Below are 14,891 nucleotides of genomic sequence, written 5' to 3'. Positions count from 1 at the left end.
TACCATACCAATATGTTTGACCTCCAAACATGGTGTGCATTATGGCATCCAAAGAGTTGAATTCTGGTCTCATCTGTCCAGACTATATTCTCCCAGTGTTTCACAAGCTTGTCTAAATGTTGTTCAGTAAACTTTAAACACACGTAAACATGCTTTTTCTTTAGCAACGGAGTCTTGCATGTTGCGCATGCAAACAGGCCGTGGTGCATGCATTTAACGTTTGAGGGCATTAATTACTTACTTTCTGTGAAACAACTGTACCTGCTGATTCCACATCTTTCTGTTGCCCTTGGCTCTTGAACAACTCTTCTGATAATTCTTTTCACTCCTCTGTCTGAAATCTTGCAGGAGCACCCTGTCATTGCCAGTTTGGTGAAATTATGTTCTTTCCAATTCTGGATTATGGCCCCAACAGAATTCACTGGAACCTTCAGTAGTTTAGAAATTCTTCTGTAACCAATTCCATCACTTTTTTGCAACAGAAGATTGCAAAGTTCCTGCGAGAGCTCATTGTCAACCCACCATAAGATGTAATTACTGATAGATTTGTGCTGGTGTCATGATTTCCCATGCCTTTTTGGATCTCCCTCTCTTTCTTCCCTGTGTCTTTTCTTATTATCACAACTAACTTAATTTATGGACATCTAAGATTTCTTTGAATGTTTGGGTTAGATGGGTGGTAATTTCATGTCAATAGCACCCTTAGAAATATATTTATTTAGAAAATTGGTGACATTATTATAATGTGTTTTTACTCACCGTATCCAGTATTTTTTCTTTCACTGCTATGTTGAAAGTTGGTGGTAAGTTTTCATACTGAGACAATAAAACTAATGTAAATGAGATTTTTCTTTTTGGATGAAATGGCTGTTTCAACTCACGTGCTCTCCTGCAGGCCTTTATTTTTAACTGACAAATGCAAGTTCCTTCTCAAAATCTAAAGCATAGCAAGTCTCAGCCTGGGAATTTTTAAGTAATTGGTTGTGATGCACACGCAGGACATAAAACAAAGGCTCTATCTCCTGTTCAGAGCTGCCAATCTACTGGTGTGCATTTACAGGAAAATGTTTGCTGATTAAATGGTCAGCTCATTTGCCGAGCATTTTCACTCGTCCTCGGTCAACTTCCACTGGGTGTTGGTCAGCTGGATGATGAAATCCCTACATCACTCATTTAAAATGCTCCTTTTGTTCCTTTACATTGTGTCATCCTGAGCGTTACAGGTTTACTCATTTCAGCCGCCTGCTCTGATTAGTAACTGCAGAAAGTCTTCTGCACATGCTGCAGCTGCATTTACCTTAGGACTGGCCTCCTTCCAGTAAGAACTGTAGTCTAGTTCTTGGTTGAAGATGCAAACATGCATACACCACTGTATAGTCAATAAATCCTGCTTAATTTAAGACTTTTAGCGCAATTATAAAGATCAGTCATAACATTTTTACCACCACTATGACAGTTAAACTCTTTCAGCCAGTTTTGCTCAGGTTCCTCTGCATGAGAAAATATTTTGTGTAACCTTAAAGGAAACACTGTTGCTAAAGTAACAGTTAATGGGCATCCACACAATAATGAGAACTCTTACAACTCACCTGAATAAAAATAACTTAACTGGTGCTGCTATTGTTTTATCATAAGTCTAGAAAGTGTTTAATTTGAATTGCAGATGAAGAATCATATGATCATTCACTGCCATCTGCTGGAGATTTAAGTTGTCTACACGATAGATGGTAACATTCATATTGGTATACAATATTGTCTATAACACCTGTCTCAGAAACGAAGAGGTCTGAAATATTCAAATATTTAATGCCATAAAGGGAAAAAAAATACACACATCAGGTGTGATGAAGAAAGGGATGTGTAAGAAGTACAGCAAGCTATCCATATCTGAGGCCTTGGAAGCTATGAAGTGAAGACTTAAAGTCTTGGCTAGCCACTTTAAGAGAGATAGGAGAGAGAGAAACCAGAATAAAACAGATAATTCCACTGAACCATCCAAGGTGTACTCTCAGTGGGAACTATATGAGAACATCCCCATCAAAGCTGTAGAAGGAGCAATACTAGAAGCGCATATGGGAGGAGGATGCAACACATAACAATCATATACCAAGTGAGTACTTGAGCAACTTGTTGCAGTCTTCTAAACAAATGGAGTTCTTTTTAAGACAAAGAGTCACCTTCTGCAAGTTATAAGGAATGCACGTTTAAGACATTTCCACATTGTGTGTATCATAGTCTGTTAGTGAAGTGGGTTTGTTGAAAACCTCCTGACCTTTTTTCCACTCTTGCAGACTGGATAACTGTTTTTGTCATGAAATTGGATTGCACTTTGTCAAGCCGCTACCCTAAGATCTGTCCAACTTGGGTGTCCCACCTGAAGGCTATGCTTCTGCTGGTCTAGCTCTTAGGGTCACTGACACAGCAAACCCCATGACCACGTTAAGGTGGCAAACCCTCAGGGGGAAAACTTAAAAATAAAATAAAATAATCTTCATCAGATTATAACAACTAAAAACATGACATTTACCTCAACTGGATGACCTATATCAAATATACTCAAACCAAACAATAACACTTCTCACTATTGCCAATATTAACAAAACTAAAGGGTGAGCCAAGTTATTTAAAAAAAGGTAAATTTACCAAGTCTTGAAAAATAAAACAGAAAAATAGAATAAAAAATAAAGAATAAAATAAATGATCCATCCAGATCTTTGCAACCAACAAAATAATATTTATCTTAATTGCATGGCCTAATTCTCAAATAAATTTGCAAATTAAAGTAGGAATAAAAGCCAGATTTACAAAACAAAAAAGGGTTGGCATAGTAATTTTAAAAACAACAACAATTCACCATGTCTACTAATTTGTACAACACAACAGATTTAGAACAGAACACTTGAACTTTTTTCTTCTTTTTTCTTATCTTAAGCTTGCTTGTTTTACAAGGAACTGAACTCTGTTTGGAACTGAACTGCTCTCCCACAATGCTGAAGACACACCAATTACCCGTACTGTTACATAAAATGTGTGCAGCTCAGCCAGTGTTGGGATAATTTCATTTTGGATATCCTTAGATGTGTATTTTGCATCTTTTGGGATTCCCTTAGCAGTGCTTACTAGCTTCTCAATCTTTCTCTTATCACACTGCAAAAACAGCTATACTTGATACAAGCCAAATATTCTCAAATCTGACAAAATTTTCTTGTTTTGAGGAAAAAAAATCTGCCAATGGGGTAAGCAAAAGTTGCTTGACTAGAATTCTTAAAACTAGCAAATTAATCTAACTGCTGTATGCCTTTTAACTAGACAAAACTGTCTAAAATGTAAATGGCCTGTATTTATATAGCGCTTTACTAGTCCCTAAGGACCCCAAAGCGCTTTACATATCCACTCATCCACACACTGGTGATGGCAGCCTACATTGTGGCAACAGCCACCCTGGGGCGACCTGACAGAGGCGAGGCTGCCGGACACTGGCGCCAACTTAAAACACTGGCGCCAACTTAAAACTGAATTGTTTCTTTCTTGATTGAACTAACTATTAGAAATATATTTCACCTCTGAGAACAATAATTAGCAAAAATTCCTGAGAATAAGACACCATTTCTTCAAAAAGCTACTAAAAATAAGGGACTTCATCTTAAATTAAGACAGCAGACACACTCTTAGTTTTTGCGCTTTTATTGACACAGCAATGGGTCACTAACTCAATTTTAACAGTACTGAGGTCTGTTCCAGGAGAATCATGTCTAACATTATCTACATTTCAGCAGGGTACTGTGTAACATCGTCAATATAAAAAGTGCATATTCCAGATACTCTTAACAGGAATAATATCAGTATAACACACACACTGACTTCCACTCACCAAGCGCCTTCCTGTAAGCTATCATGCAGTTTCCTTCAGAGACAAGCAGAACTGGACAAGCCATGAAGTCTACATGACAGAAAAGAAAGAAGATTAGAACAAGACCTTAAGAAACACCATTTTTTTAAATTTGCATTACAGTTTACAATAGATCAATTTTTTTTTTAGGTTTTATTAACATCAACATGTTATGGGGATCTGAACTTTAAGAATATTTAGACCGACTCCACAGTAAAATATATAAAAGGAAAGCATGAGTAACTGCAAAATACAACAATATATAAATATAGAATATTGCAGCCTTACCTTTAGGACATGGAAAAAAAGCCTCACTACAGACGCCCAGCTTCTTAGGTGGTACTGTGCTGGAAGGGAAAAGCATTGGAAGGGCTCTGAACACAGCTGCTGCATGTTCCACTGGTTTGAAAAAAGAAAAATAAGACAGGGCAACACCATTAAGCATTGCAAATAATGTAATTTGCAAAGCATAAACATAGACAAATCAAGATACTGTAGCATTACCTCCATTCAAAGTTTTTGGCAGCTTCATAACTTTCTTCATGACACCATAGAACTGCACCTTCGAGTAGAAGATTTCCCATCTATCCTTCATCTCAGAAATGTATTTCGAGTTGGATGGTTGAATAATTCTCTGCAGGTCATCAAGGACCTGAAAAATACAAACAGAAACCCAACTAAGAGATCTATCTAGCTCTGTGTGTGGTCTTGACAATAACTGATAACAATCAAAATGTCCCCAAAGGAATAACAGGATGGCTAAAAGAAATAAGTGCTGCTTACATGATCCAGATCTCTGAAACAAAGGTATGCCTCTAGTATCTTCACTGCTCTGTCCTGCTCCTTTACAGCATTGGTTTGGTTTTGGGGTCTTTTATATATCTTGGAGAGTCTTGTAGTGTCTTGCCTGAGTTTTTTGGCTGTCAAAGAAGTCAGCTGAACCAGCTAAACACACAGAGCAGAGGTGTGTAAATTATTTATTGCAACAGTAAGGCTTTATATATCTGTTATTGGTGCAAAACAAAACAAAAACACCAAAAATATATCTGTAAATTAGATCAACAAATTAACTAACCACCTATCCTCAAATTGTTCATTCATCCTGTCAAGTGTGGAGCAGGGAAATTATTTTACTGCTATTGTTAAATAATCATCATCATTACTATTGCATTAATAATATAATCTGAAGCATTGATATTGCATTCAGAGGTTTAAACAGTGTGTGTGTCTTTCAGAAAGACTAAGTTGCAGGAGTTGACAGGAAGTTGCAGAGTCTAAGTTATTCTGAGGAGCAGGTTAGACGAGGCTATTTGAATTATTAGGTTATTCAAATTGTCTGTTATACTTTTATATTCTTTTATTAAGCTTTTATAGAGGTTCTTGATTAAAACATTTATTCAACATAGTACATGTAGTTTCAGTTCGGTTATTACACATAAGGATGAGCCTCTGTTCTGGTGAAAGGTTAGAAGTGCAACGGGTGAGATGAGAGAGCATTTGAGGACGACATAGACGCACACACACACTTAGTTAGAGAGAATCATTTATAGGTGGAAGTTTAATCATGTTTTGCTTGGGGTTGCAAAAAGAGCAGTTCGTCGCAGAACTGCTGCTGATGTGTCAAGATGATAAGCGAGCATCCAGCAGTGACAGGATGCACCTGCCATGAAGATGAAGAAATTGTGTTAAAAGTCATTGTGGTTTTGATTTGATGTATGTATATATTCTGTCTGTGATGTATGAAGGGGCGTCATTAATTCAAACCCTGATGACATAAATATCTGCTTATGCTTTGATTAAGTTGAAGATTAATCCTTGTCTGCATACAGAGTGGTCTTCCCACGCGTGTATTCATTAAAATCAATTGTTTGACCAAGATCTTCTGGACCTGGTTGTTTATACTGTCCTTCCTCAATTATGTGAACCTTAACACAAGTTGTCACTATTAAATGGAACGCAAAGATTCCAACATAAACAATGAAGTAGATGGGTTCTATTGTTAGCGGAATTTTTAAGAAAATAAAAAAAGTATCCTTTAAACCACATATACACTCAAGGTGTATTAAGAGGGTGCATTAAATCATACTTATATTCTTCATCAATGCCATCCTGGTGGTGCAGTGGGATGCCCATCGATCTAACTGGTGATTTATCTAGAATAATAGTTGATGCACTGGACTCCTCACTGCTGTCACTTATTGCAACGCTTTCATTCCCATCCTTTCTTGGCTTCTTTGAAGGAGGTTTTTTGCCCTTCCTTGGACTTTTAACATTGGAGAGTCTCTTCATTAGCTTTTTAGCAACATGCCCCTAACAGGTACAAACAGTAATAATTAAGAGATGATAACACACATCACCCATGATTAACACAGAGTGATAGTGAGCAAATGCTACTTACCCAGTCACCCCACGTTTCTTTAAGCATTGGGTAGTACTCCATCAATTGCTTTGTTAGGCACCAACCTCATGTTTGCTGGGATATTTGGAGTCCTCAGCTGCTCTTGCTATCGAAATCATGTTTGTCATGATGTTTCTTACGAGTCGACAAAAGAGTTCCTTTCACAAAGGTTCAGCACACTCTGTCCCCAGCTGCTTCTGTTCAAAGTAGGAACGTCGAGCTTGCTCAAGTTCACTGTCTGTGAAGACTATGTACTCTGGGTTGGACATAGTTACAAACTTAGAAGTGCTGGGTTCCTCTCTGGAGAAGTCACCATCTCCAGTGGTTGTTAGCGTTTTTTCAACAGCAGTCTTGTTCTAAAATACAGTGTACACAGGGCTAATTTTCACATAAAATTGCACAAGAACTTTAGGTCTCTACACATGAAAGAAAATACAACACAATATCAGTAAGTGTTAAATATGTAGGCCACTTGATTTAAGTCAAAACTAAAGAAGATGATCAACATCTCTTCTACTTTCTGTTAAGTGAGCATTGGTGGAATTACTTGAAACTGCATAAAACAAACTGGTGTGTTCTCAGTTTTGTCACACAGCGATAGGACATAACTTACTTCTTCACATTTGTGCACTGGAAGCCATAGAGCCCGACGTCTGAGGAAATGTTCAGGACCAGGAAACAGATCTTTGATGTCATCTCGTGAAAGTGATGAGAGCAGGTCTTCTCCAACATTTGCTTCTGCAATAGGAGTTTCCAATTATCACTACATTGCATTATCCTGGTGTGCAAGCCAGCTGACAGCTTTGCTTGTGTAACAGACAGGAAACATAATTTCATATTTACCATTTAAAACCATGACTCTATTCCATTATTCTCCCTCCTCACTGCTCCACAGGTTCTAAATTACCTTCCTCCCATTGACTGGTAAAAGTAATATATTTGTGATACATCAATTAAATACATGTATACATATAAATGTATTTTTTTTTTTTTTTTGCTTCCTGAGCTAAAGTATATAATGAAACTAGAAAGCAAAAATTTCAGAAGAAATTTTAAGTGTGTTTAAAGTTTGCTCAGAGTTGAAAGCTGAAGCGGGGCTTTGTGTCGGGGTCTGACAAACACGTCCTCCAGTCGAGTCGGCTCAGCAGACAGGCTCACAGTGGTGCTTTTTGGATCGAGAAGAAAAAACTTCTCTGCCAGACTGAAAGTGTGAGAAGAACAATGGACTAGTACCCCATTGATTGTAGAAATATAGACCTTTTTTTGTTTGTTTGTTTTTTACTTGTTAATTATCTCACGAGTCGCTATTATTTTGACGACAGAGACTTGCTATTTCCTTCTGCCCTGCCTGACACTGGGCCATTTGCATACGTGACTGGATGTTTGCCCAGGGGGAGAGATCTCTGCCGAGTGCTGTTTAAGCCTACGCAGAACAGAGCACAAACAGACCACGGAGTGGAAAGAGCGAACAAGAGGTGAAAGCTATCATCTCATCTGTGCCTTTTCCAGTGGATTTTTCATCTGCTAAATCTTGTCCATATTCAGTTTGTGGGTAATCTATTATTTTCTTTCTCAGCTTCTAAAAGTTTGATTTAAGGGGCGTTGCCCCCCTCTTGCCCGAGCGTAGGCCCCTGGCTATTAACAAGAAGAAGAAAAAATAGGACTTTTTGGGCAATCCGAACGTGTATTTTTGTGTGTTGTTGTTTTTCTTCACAAAATCGTATTCAAATCTTTAGACAACCGTGCTTGACGGTCCCAAAGATGAGCCTAGCGGCATATTTATTATTTTTACTCCTCTGTAGTCGGATTGAGGCAAACTTTGCGTCTTCACCAAGGATAATATTCACAGAAAAAGGCAGGTAATATTTGTTTTCTTCAGTTCTACATCAATACTTTAAATGTCAGGATAAAGTTATAAACCCAGAAACACAAAAGAAAGGGAAAATCTTAATTTTGAAGTATAGAAAGAATGTGTGCACTATAATTTTTGTTCATGGGAACAAATAAAAATATAAAACAATTTAGACTTTTTTTTAATCAAAATTCTAACTTTAATCTCAGGATTCTGACATTTTTGTCAAAATTCTGGAAAAGAAGAAAAAAAAAAGACATGCCCACTTTTTTTCCCAGTGGCCCTAATCCTCTTCTGTAGGACATCGTTCAATAAGTGAATTCATCAGAAATTAAATTCAATTTAAAAATTAAAAAAAAAAACATTTTAATTTATTTCAGTGCCTAATGTTAAATAAAACTATTTATGTAGCATAATTTCAAAACTCTAGATTTGTGGCTTTTAAATGAAATGTCAAACCTTCTTCTAGAGACAATCGCACACTGTGGCCACAAGATGTCAGTATTTGAAGGGATTGTGCAAGCAGCCAACTAGACAGAATGCCTATTGAGGTACAGAGAGACACGCTTTGACTTTGGTTTAATTGAAGTGTAGATTTCACTTTACAAGAACTACTTACTTTGATTTTCTAAGGAACGCCACTGCTTTAGATAAAGAAATACAGTGATATGTAAGTTGTTCGTTTGTGGCTGAATGGTCGATACTCAGCGATGTTAGTTGTTAATAAGTTGCTGTGTTTAGTGTAAGCTAAAATATTATTAAAGCACCGTTGATTTTTAGTTGTGATGTAAGTGGTTTTTCAAAAGTGGTCAAAAAATGACCACTAATTTTCAAGACTGATTAAATGAAAGCTAATGAATCTAGATTTAGACTGCGAAGTTGATTTAACATACTGGCTTCAACTTTTGTTTGTTGTGGTGGCAGTGATGTTGTGTTTCTTTAAATAGTTAAAAGACAGCTCTGCAGGAAAAAAGGTGTAAATGAAATGCAAACACATGAAGATATAGTCGATATCATTTAATCCATTAAGTGTGAGTAATGTGATCGAAAGTGGTGACAATGGTAATGTTATGAATTAAAATGAGATATTGTGCTACACAATGTTGCTTCATTTGTTCATCTGTCCAAAGTATTTGCTAAGAAAAAAACACTTAAAATGATATTTTATATCCCTCTACATGACCTCAGGAGGACTTTGTCTGAAGAGCATGTTTCTCATTAGGACTTCCTGACTGCACATATGATGAACTGGTTTAAAGTTGGTTCTTAAACCAAAACCAAATTTATTTTGGTTTCCAGAAATCTCTGAGCATCTGAGCACGTTGTCCAGTTTCAATATATATTGCGCACACACACATATTATAAATAAAAATAAAAATTTGTTTTAGAAACTGCAATGAAACGGTTCAGTCTTCCCCAAGATCCACCAGTACAGATTCTTCTAGAAGAGCAGCCGGACACTGCCTTAGCTGTTGGAAAAACATACCTGAATACCTACAACTTTCAAAACCAGAACAAGGTAGAACATAGCTGTATAATCACAGTAAATTACTGTACTGAATGCTCTGAAATAAATGGATCTTCATATTAATATCATGGAAAAGTAATAGTCCTGCATTATGTATTTCCACAGAATCAAAGACGTATGCGGTTGGAGAATTGCAACAGCGTAAGCAGTGAACAGATAAACAAAAAAATAAAAAGAAGTAATTTGTCAAATTGTATTTTTTGACCACTCAAGAAATCTAACAAACAATTTTCATCTTGTCATTTAGGATTGCAGCTATAACATCACTTTGGCCCACCCGAAGAAAGATGCTAACCAGTTGTTTGTGTGTGGAACCACTGACGATGAAACAGTTTGCTGTAACTCGGTAGGACAGAGTACTGTAACACAGAACTGATATAATACTGGGAAATGGTAGTTGTGGTGTTTCTGCTCAGGGTCGATAATTTACTTCTACTTTGGTTTAATTGAAACAACCTTCTTCTGAAAAGAAAGCAAATACATCACAGGTACAGGGTGTTGGGTATATATATATGGGTGCTATCTGTGATGTAGATTAGTTGGGAAACATTAAGATAAACTGTTCTTTCTTTAATAGAATTTGGCAGAGCAGTCACCGATATGCAAGGATATAAAAGATATAAGCTCGTTTAACATAAATGAGGGTGACCTGTCGGCCCTTGCAGGTGAGTTTTTTACACACAAGATGCTTTTGAATAAATCTGCTGATGAATCCCTCCTTCCTCATTCACCTTTTTCTATGAGTCTGTAATTTTTATCCTTCTTGTGTGTTTACAGAAAGTCTGTACTTTTGTCAAAACTACTAACATCTTTTATTTAAATCAGTCCCTTTTAAAGATTGCTTCTTCTCCCTATTACTATAATATTGAACTAGTTTCTCCCTGTTTGTACATCCCTATAAAACCTCAATTTGCCACTGTTTGTTCCAGAATCTGAACAAAGTACAGATCTCTACATAACACACTCTGGATCTGATGAATCTGTTGGCATTCACAAATTTGGTAAAGCAATAGTGGGGCCAAAGAACCACCATAAAGGTATTTTCATAAAGTTAGAGCCACAGAGACCTTATTTAGTGAAATCACATCACTATAAATGTTTGGAGACAAATAAATATTTCTCTTTCAATGTTTAGAGCAGCATTATGTAGGATTGGTGCTCAGCAAACGTGAGGATCCCTCCCAGAACAGAGTTTATGGCTTCTATAAGGAGAAAACCGAAGACACTGGACTGTTCAGTGAAATGTGGCTCCCCTTTGTGACCCAGGTTTGCATGGTAAGAGCAGAATGAATGGGGAAGTTTGAATTAAATAGGTAATTCCTACATTTTTCCAAAAAAGAAAAAAATGAACAGCATCAGTAACCACATAACCACTTTACAAAACAAGATTTATATTTGCATAAATATTCTTCCAATTATTAATAAGTTGTGTTTCTTCTAGACAGATGTTGGTGGTCCTAGGAACAACATGCAGTTTACCTGGACATCCCAGATGAATGCCAGGCTCTTCTGTGGAGACCCTGAGAGAAAGCAGCGTTTCTCTGAACTGGTAGATGTGGCCACTGTGCAATCAGATCGGTGACAGGATACTAAGATCTACGGACTTTTTAGAAACAAATGGTAGACCTCTTGTATAACTCTTAAATAACTTGTACTGGCTCCAAATCCCTCAGACCAGAGTGCAACTATCTTTGTCTTGTGTGTGTATTTGTTCTTTTTCACTCATATTATGTATTTTTTTATTTTTTTTTTAAATTCTGCCACTTACTGCAAATAATAGCAATATTGCTACAAATATCTCAGGCTAAATTTGTCTCCCTGCAGGGGAATGAGTGCTGTCTGCATCTACACAATAGGAAACATCAGTAACATCTTCAAAAACTCCCCATTCAAAGGCTACACAAAAGACCAAATGGACAGATCAAGGACGGAATTGAATATTGATAATTGATAAAATGTAATAACTGGTGCCATCACAAAAACATTCCAACCTTTTTTGGAGGGAGTATATAGACAAGAATAGAATAGCCCTTTATTATAATTTAAAACAAGTGGTTAAGTGTAGTCAGAGTAAAAAATTGCTCAGGCTTTTAAATATTTTCTTTCAGCTTAAGACAGCTTAAGATAAACACTGGACTCGTTAAAAGCCTAAATTAGAAGGTTTTAAATGTTTTTTTTAAACAGTCATCTTAGAAACTTAAAAAGTAAACCAGAGACAGGTTTTCAGGCTTATTGACAAGTCATCTGGTGTTCAGCCAGTCTAAGTTAAGCACTTCATTTCTTCAGTGCGTTGATGATACCACCAAGCTTCCAATGGACACCCTGAAGAACATTGACAAGACTTCGGAGATGGAGCAGTTGGTTCTTCCTGTGGGTACCTCTGGCCTTCTTCTCTTTAATCATCACAAGTATACCCACATCCATGTTGACAGTAAACCAAACAGCAGAAGTAGAAATCAGAACGTCATCTTCTTATCTTTAAGTAAGTAAAAAAAATAATTTGAAGTAGGACACACTAAATGTTACGAAGAATGTACTTTAATGTTTTAATGTGTTTCTGTAACAGAAGGTAATATTTAAGTACTCTGTACTAATATATGACCAGAAAAACAACAGGTAGTGTGTTTTTGAAAAGTCATCATATTTAGTATCATTCCTCCTCTTTTTTGTGGTTTTCCATAGACAATGGAGGGATTCATAAAGTGCTGCACAATGAAAGTCGCACCTTTGTCATCGCTGAGTATTGACCGTTCAGCCACGCACGCGTCCTCCGCCTCATCCTTCACCAATCTTCTGTGAGTAACAATGATGCCTACAAAACTTTTGTCCCCACCAACCATGAAGGTGAAATTGTTGATGCTTTACTGATTGGAAATAATTGTTTTAGTCAACTAAAGGCAAATTATGAACATCATAAAGACAAGCATTTTACTTACATCTTTATATGTAAGTTACATGCTTATATTACCTTCTTTTCTTTTCTTTTTTTTTCCATTTTTACTAGTAGGCCTTTAACAATAAGAAAACTTTTTTTAATCATTGCAGAAAAAGCTGTATGTGAATATTGCAAGTGAACTGGTCCAACTTGATGTAGCAAACTGTTCCCAGTATGGAGACACCTGCCAGGACTGTATGCTATCCAGAGATCCCTACTGTGGCTGGGATGGCACCCACTGCACACCTGATGCAAAGTAAGACTTTATGTACCTGCAGACCTGTGACCTGTGAACAATAACTGTTGACCCAACAATTAAACGACACACCCTTAAGTTTTATCTAATTGTAAACAAACCCAAGCTATGTATAGTTATTGTCCCTCACCACATTCAAGGTCTAACAGTTGTATTAAATGCTATTCATTCCTTATACATCAACTGAAATATTAAATTGCCAATTTCTTAGGTCTTCCACCCAAAGGACTGATATTGAAGAGCTTACGCTATAATTCACAAGATTTACTACTGCCTCTGAAGCGTTGGTCAGATTTAACTTAACATAATGACCAACATGTGAATTGTGATGGTGATTAGTTTGATGAACTACTACATTACTTATTGTTCACATTTATATTCATATTTCACTAGTTATCACCTATATTTTCTCTCTTTCTCGATACGTTTTTTGCTGCTTACTGCTGATGATGATTAACAGCCAAAATAACTTGAAATCACTGGCAGAAATGTCTATTTGAATTAGTATTAATAATAACATGTAACTAATAAACTATACATTAAGAAGAAAGTAGAGTGCTATCATGCACATCCTTTTTTCCATCATCTTTTTGACGATACAGTGTTGCAGTGGTTAGCACTGTTGTCTTACAGCATAATGGTCCTGGGTTTGAATCCAGTGCATGTTGTCCCGCTGCCTGCATTGGTTCTCTCTACATAGTCCAGCTTCTTCCCAGCAGTTCACAGTGTTAGGTGCATGTTAAGTTAATTTGTGATTCTAAATTGGTTGCAGTATCTAAAAGTTTGGTACTGTGCGAGTTTGTTTTATTTCTTTATTTTTATTTTCATGTTCAATAGCTTTTCATTGAAGATGTGTTGTCAAGATACTTTATAAAGATCATTAAATTTTTAAATTAATGGGATAGAGTTTTTGAGTTTCAATAATTTGTTTATTTCTTAAATCCATGTTAAGGATCATGGTTGCATATTGCCTTATTTAAACATGCATCGTCCTTTATAGTGGGAGGTGGCACAATGCAACAACTGGGAACCTTGGCATCTGTGGAGACGACACTACACAAGGTATTTAAATTCAGGCACATGCACAAGTAATCGAACACCTGAAAGCTCCAGCAAATTGATGAAAACTGCAAAATCTCTACAGTACCCCAAGCTATCTACTTGAAAGCAAGATTTGAGTCTTCTGAGAATTATTTAATATCTGTCTCTGTATGCCATAAACCTCTACCTCAGTTTTATCAGTGCCATGCCTACTCTCTGGTAAAATGTTTTTCTTTTTATGTTAATATTTTATCAACAGCTAAAAGGCATATTTTACTTAGATGCTAAAATATTTCTGGTTCTGCAGTCCCTCATTTTATTCCAAACTGAAAACCAAAATGTTTTCATTACACATTTGAGCAATTTCTTTTTTAGGTCTACAAAATCTGATAGCGTGCCCATTGCCTCCTAAAAGCAGGTCCAGTCATTTTTCTGAGGATCTTACTACATTCCACTTGTGACTAGAAATAAGGAGAAAAACAAGCTAAAGGGACGTTCTTGTGTTCTTTCCACAGAATTTACAAGTCCCATTCCAAATCCAGAAAAGAATGAAGTCAGACTTCATGCAAAGCATTTTCTGCGGTGCTCAATGTCATCTCGTCATGCTCAGTACAGTTGGCAGCACCTTCAAAACTCCTCATCTTGCATCTGGAAGGCAGATCAGTGCCTTTATTTGATCAACAGCATGGGACCTGAGGAGGAAGGAAACCACACCTGTGTATCAGAGGAAATGGGTTACAGGAAAGTCTTGGCACAGTACCAACTACAGCTCCAGGAACTACTGGAGAGCAAGGCAGTGGGCCAACAGTTAAACCCAATCATCTGGTGTTGTCTAAGTGTGGTTCTGATTCAGAGTTTCTCATGTTAAAGCCAAAGTATTATATTGTTATATATTATAAAATCTTAAATTTGCAAATGAAGGACCATAAGTCCCTATTGTTTCCTCTTTTTACTAAAAAAATTAAATCTCTACATTTCTGATACATGTTTAA

The 14,891-nt window shown here is 36.7% G+C and overlaps 2 long non-coding RNA genes across 2 annotated transcripts; one reads left to right on the top strand and one right to left on the bottom strand.

Moving 5' to 3' along the window:
• Positions 1-4,191: 4,191 nt before the first annotated feature.
• On the bottom strand, positions 4,192-7,105 carry LOC102309554. The gene is made up of 5 exons (XR_315245.3): positions 6,901-7,105; positions 6,288-6,643; positions 4,673-6,199; positions 4,394-4,541; positions 4,192-4,288 (listed from the first exon to the last, which is right to left on the bottom strand). It is a non-coding gene; the product is annotated as an uncharacterized LOC102309554 (long non-coding RNA).
• A 1,241-nt stretch (positions 7,106-8,346) lies between these two features.
• LOC102310281 lies at positions 8,347-14,885 on the top strand. The gene is made up of 11 exons (XR_006054059.1): positions 8,347-9,658; positions 9,773-9,808; positions 9,915-10,013; positions 10,245-10,332; positions 10,597-10,704; positions 10,803-10,942; positions 11,109-12,149; positions 12,350-12,462; positions 12,713-12,858; positions 13,859-13,920; positions 14,415-14,885. It is a non-coding gene; the product is annotated as a semaphorin-3D (long non-coding RNA).
• The last annotated feature ends 6 nt before the right edge of the window (positions 14,886-14,891 follow it).

This window comes from Haplochromis burtoni, unplaced genomic scaffold, assembly GCF_018398535.1.
Source record: "Haplochromis burtoni strain Fernald_Lab_line unplaced genomic scaffold, NCSU_Asbu1 Contig_2, whole genome shotgun sequence".
In the NCBI taxonomy this organism is placed as follows: Eukaryota; Metazoa; Chordata; class Actinopteri; order Cichliformes; family Cichlidae; genus Haplochromis; species Haplochromis burtoni.
The sequence above is the reverse complement of the archived record's forward strand: the minus strand, read 5'-3'. Positions and strand labels throughout refer to the sequence as shown.